We start from the raw sequence: 6,066 nt of genomic DNA, 5'->3' as shown, positions 1-6,066 counted from the left end.
AAGATGACGTGGTTTAATTGAAGCAACCCGGAGCACACCAATGCTGCCAGATCAAACTGGCCAGGCAAAACCTATGGAAGATCAGCAGTCCCTCCATTAACCAAGCCCCGTGCCATGTATACTTTTAGAGAGAACAACCAGCACCTTGAATGGCACCCAGAAACAAACCGGCAAGCAGTGCAACCTGGAGACCAGAGATGTTACATGGGCATACTGTGGAATGCCCATGACTCCATTCTGGACCATTCAAAGTTTCCAGATATTCTTCAAGGGCAGCCCCATGTAGAGCACATTGCAGTAGTCAAGCATGAGGTGACCAGGGCATGAAGGCAGCCATGATCTAGGAAATGGTGCAAGCTGTGAGAATGCCTTCCTGGCTATAGCTCCCAGCTGCTCATGAAGCAGGAAGTGTGAGTCCAGGAGGAGCTCTAAATTGTGCACCACTCTTGAATGGGGAAGTGCTACCTCCCCATCTTCTCAACACCCTTCCCCAGAAAGGGAGGGATTGAGAGTGGATTATAATTATTGAGAACACTGAGTCGAAGGCAGGAGATACCACCCCTTTCCATCCAGTAGGTTGATCCCATAGAACAGAGCCAATCACAAGTCACCTCGCTAGCTGATTTATCACCCAGGAGGGGCCAAGCCCAAATACAGTAAACAGGTGGCCGAGCTGATAGCCCAGAGAATCTTGTCTACTTCCTCAGGAGGCACCAGCTCAAATTCATCTAGATCATGTCACCAAACCATGTCTCAGGCACTTCAGCCTGCCCAGTTAGAATCCACGTCAGAGTGGATCAGAGTGACTTTATCTGTCAGATAGCCTGAATCATCCTCACAGAAGCCCAGCAGAGGTTCCGATTGGCCCTCTTACCCAATAGTGACAGGGTCACCCTGAACAGGGCTGCTGGATGATGATCAATGGATACAAGGAGGGTGGAGAAATATTGACATTTCACCACTCTTATCACCATGAGGTAATCCATAATTGGGCTGTTACCCATGTCATCAGACTCTTCGGGTTTTCCTTCCATGACATTCTAGGAGTTCCTTCTAGGCCTTCAATTCCCAGAGCTCCTCAATGAACAAAGAAAAACCCCAGGATTGGCACACAAGGCAAGACTACATAGGGGCGATGTGGTCCAAGGCCCAAGCCACCCACCCATTCCAGGTTTAGCTAAGGCCTCAGCTGAGCCATTCATCAAATCCTTGAGGAAATCCCCAAGTTCTCTTTGAAACTCCACTGGGTCCATTAATTCTATGGGGCAGGCCAATCAAATGGGCCCTCTCTCCCTGCAGGGAGGGGCAACATCAGTGAACCAGAAGACAATCAGTGAGTGATCTGTCCATGGCAATGGACTGATGTCAGTGTCCTCCACTGTCGGATTTACGTATCATCTGGCCCACGACAAAAACCAGATCTAGTGTGTGGTACTCCCAGGGATTTGCAACAGATCAAGGGGCCAGTAAGTCGCATAATGATTCCCCCCTCCCCTCCCCCTCATTATCTGCAGATGATGTTGATGATGATGATGATGAAGATGATGATGATGATGATGATATTTTTTTATCAGCAGGAACTGAAAGTGATGGCTTGGACATGGGGTCAGGGACAGGACTTTACATCCTGCATGCAGATGTGATTGATTGCTCTCGCCTAATAGAATGATCAGTTGCATGACAATCCCTCCAGCATATCCTGTATCATTTTATTTAACCTCTCATGATGTCTGAGTGGTTTCTCCTGTATAAGGCACCGTCAGAGACACTGAGGCAGAGGACTTTCACCTGCAGTCTTAGCACAGATATCTCTTACATCGGGGAAGAGGCTTTCTGTTGTGCATAAGCATAAAGTATTTTTGGGGGGAGGGGTGCCCATGTACGCCTTGTGTTGGTTTAAACCAATCATATTGTTACACCATACATTTATACTGATTAAAAGTATCATGTAATTTGCGTAAGCCTACATCAAGGATTTGCATCCCTGCCTACTTTAGGGTCGTCTCTTGCTTCGGCTACCAATCAATAAATTAATTTCTGTTTCAATGAAATTGTGTGCTGGGCTCTGGTCCAAATAAATTCCTAAGAAACACGTATCCTATATCCGGTTCTGTATTCCAAGTCTTCCCCAGCATGGTGTCTTCTATACTGAATGGTGTATACCTGCCATCCTTAGTGCTACTGTCCAGGTCTGCATATTTTCACTCTGACACCTAATAAGGAACAGCTTGAGAATGTTGATATATGATTTTGCTGTGTTTTTCTTTTTGTCTGGTTTTCTAGGAAAATCACGCAACCTTTCATTGTAGATTAATGCTGCAATTTCAAGGCAGATTGCATCTTGGGCCGGGAGGGGCAACTGACTTTGTCCAGAAGAGACTGGTGAGACTTTAGAGTCAACCTTGGGGGCTTTCACACATAATAATATCTCAGGGTGATCCCAGGGGAGGGCTGTACCAACTTCTCAAAGCAGACAGGTCTCCTACCCATTGCATGGAAGTAACATGATAAAGAAATGAAATCCAACTGCATTGGATGTGTATTGATAGGCTTCTCATCTGAACACAAATTATTCTCTAGAATTCTTGAACTGTTATTCTCTCCTTTAATCTCTAATAAATGTTTCTAAATCAAAGTTCTGACTTGTTCCTTGGATGAAACATTTCTACTCAGCACCCTTCAGAGAAATCTGACATATCACTGCATCTGAAAGAAGCAAACAAAAACTGCCAGATATCTTTGAGGAATTGGCAGGAATCCGAAAAATTCGGCTGGGCATGGCAATGAATCAGAATTGTGTAAGAAAATGGAGAGAACAAGACATTTTGTAGATGACCTAAAATGTTCTAGAATTCTTCTAAGGTCTTTTATTACCAGATATCCTCTCCCTTTACTTCTTCTTCAAGGCATGCATTTGAAGTTCAGGGCCAGGGATGTTTATCACCTCTGCAAAAGTGGGCTAAGGGACATAGTTTCTGTCATTGGGGACATTGTAATTTTCTTTTTATTGCTGCACACTTCCTGAAGCCACATTTTGTGAGCTGGGTGGCCATATAAATGCATAACTAAATAAAGTCATTGGCTAGAAACACAATAATGATAGAGGGATGTTAACATTCAGCACATACAGTAAATATTTCAAATATATGGAAGTTTTGTTGGAGAAATGTTTATCATCCTGGAAGGTATATTCCAATGGATATGGATATGGATATCATACATGACTTGTGCACATTCTCATCAAGACAGCCTAGTAAGAACAAGCAATCAGGTCTTCTTTTTGGTGTTATACTCAGCTTAGTGGGGCTTTATGTAACCACTTTTGGAACACTAGTTCCAGCAAGACCAGGAGTGGTTCTGTCTTACAGGGCTTGGTCAGACATAATATGACTCATCCCACCCCATCCCTTTCTTAACTCCCTATTTGCTATCTAGTTTTATAATGCACCTTTCTTTCTACCTGATCTGATAAAAGATTGGCATTTAATAACTGGATCTCAATCTCTTCTTACTGAAGTTCAGTAAGCAAAGTTGGGGAGTGTTGTGTCTGATATTCCAGGGAATCCTGGAAGGAAGATACAGCAAAAATGTCTTCAGGGGTTGAAAGAAAGCAGACTACATTGAGAGACAGAAGGTCTAGTGTTACAAAAATGCAATTTATTTAGGAGCATGTAGAAATCTTGTGTCCAGTAGTAATGTATGGCTGTGAGAGCTGGACCATAAAAAAGGCCGAGCGCCGAAGAATTGATGCCTTTGAACTGTGGTGCTGGAGAAGACTCTTGAGAGTCCCCTGGACTGCTAGGAGGTCAAACCAGTCAATCTTAAAGGAAATCAACCCTGATTGCTCATTGGAAGGATCAATAATGAAGCTCAAGCTCAGATATTTTGGTCACCTAATGCGAAGAGAGATCTCTTTGGAGAAGACCCTGATGCTGGGAAAGATTGAAGGCAAAAGGAGAAGAGGACGGCAGAGGATGAGATGGTTAGATAGCATCACTGAAGCAATGAGCATGAAACTGAGCAAACTCAGGGAAGCAGTGAAGGACAGGAAGGCCTGGCGCAATATGGTTCATGGGGTCACGAAGAGTCGGACACGACTTAACGACTAAACAACAACAAGAAATCTTGTGAAGCTCAGTGTGACTTTTTTCTCGGTGAGGAGGCTCTTTAGATGGCTTGTAAAGGTCTGAAAGACCATGATCATATTGTTTTCCTCCAAGTATTGCCTTTGAAATTCCTTCCTTAGTGTTTGTTACCATATTTTTACCATTGTCAGAGGACTACATCTCCTCTGTGTCTCAAGAGGTAAATCTCTTCTCATTCCTTAAAATGAAGTAGCTTTTGCTTCAGAATGACTAGAAATAATTCTTTCATTATATTGGACTGGACTTTTTTAAGATGAAAGAGCAATATGACACCCTGCAATCAGCATGTATCCTGGCTGAGGGATAATGACATTTACATAACGACATTTAATGGTTTTAAATTTTAAGATTCTCTTGGTTCAATTTTGACTTTTTAATAGCTGTCTTCCATCTAGGGTACGAGGATGAAAACTGAAAAAAATAACATCAGAAGGATGCTTTAGTTCAACAAAGTTTCCAACACCCCCTTGAACAAGTTCAAGAAGCCACGTGCTGCTTTCTAAAGGCCAGCAAAGCAGCCTCCTTGCTTCTCTGCACCTGCCCTGTTGCCCCCTCTGGCAAAGGTCTCTGCACATGCTCAGTGGGCATCCTCTTCTCATGCTTCCAGATGGCTAAAACACGTGCTGCAGGAAGATGCAGTCCCATGAAAGCAAGCAAATTTGTTCAGGCTTGATAAATAATAAATGGATGCTCCTCCATTTGGATAAGAGCTTGACACCCTGTCACAGCGTTCACTTGCCAGGTTTGGACTCAACTAAACTAAACTCAGCACGACTATGAGAGCCAAACTCCTTCCAAAAGTTTTGCTGAAGATTACAATAAAATAGGGATGGACAAATGATACAATATTCTTCCTCCTTAGAGAAATTGCTAGGATTTAGAAGTCGTATAGAGTACCTGACTCCCAAGATCTGATTTTGATCATAAGGATTCTGTGGTTTCAAGATGTGCAGCTACCTAACTTTGAAGGTTACTGGTGTGCTATTTTTCATACTCCCCTCTTTCTATTCTGGCATGTCTAAAATTTTGGGTGTCCCAAGCTCCCTCAATTTGGCGTGTTTCTTTTTTCTTTTTTTATCTTAATAAACTTTGCTAACCAGAGCTCTGAGGGACTTCTCCCTTGGATTAGTGGTTTCTTTTGCAGATGCTGCTGGAGAACTCGGATGCATCATTGGGTCTGAAATAACCAGGAAGCCAGATACACCAAATAAATGGGCAGGCATCACAAGACTAATGGCAAGAATCAGGCATGTACAGAAAATGGAAAGAACCAGGTGTACTTTCAGAGAACTCCAAATGTTCCAGGCCTACCCAATTACTGTTTATTTATGAAACCCTCTATTTCCTCTGATCCCTTTTGTTAGCAATGTGAAGTTCAGGGCCAGTATATGCACTGAGTTACTGACATGCACTCTATGCAATGCTGCATTTTAAGACCGTCCGGAAGTTGGAGGGGAAAAGAATACCTCTGAACTGATATGTATAACTCCTATTTCTTAACTCCCTGAAGAAGTCCAGTATGGCAAATATCCTGAATGTCTCCACAGGTCAACCCAGCTACTAACTTGGATTGTCTTAAGCCTTGAAGCAATCATGGTATTTCTGGGAGACTGGCCTGAATCCCCACTTCAACCTGAAACTTTGAGTCAGATCTCCAAGGCAACTCTGAGCTTTAAACCTAGGACTTTCAAAACCCTTTAAAGAGACTCAGAGAGAATTCAGAGTATTAGTGAGTTTTCTGATGTTTTCTGCTTTTGCAGAATCTCAAAAATAGTGTTGTTCTTCCTGCAGTGAGGGTATCTGGTGAGGATGGCCTTTATTTTTACTGAGAGGCATAGTTGGCCAATGATCGCCTATGCAAAATCTACCTAAGAGAACTCTTGGGGAAGTATTCAAAGATGTCTATATATAAACATGATGA

This window comes from Python bivittatus, unplaced genomic scaffold, assembly GCF_059951505.1.
Source record: "Python bivittatus isolate LINGU-HERP-01145 unplaced genomic scaffold, Pbiv_v1 ctg000430_np1212, whole genome shotgun sequence".
Classification (NCBI taxonomy): Eukaryota; Metazoa; Chordata; class Lepidosauria; order Squamata; family Pythonidae; genus Python; species Python bivittatus.
This window is presented reverse-complemented; position numbering follows the sequence as displayed.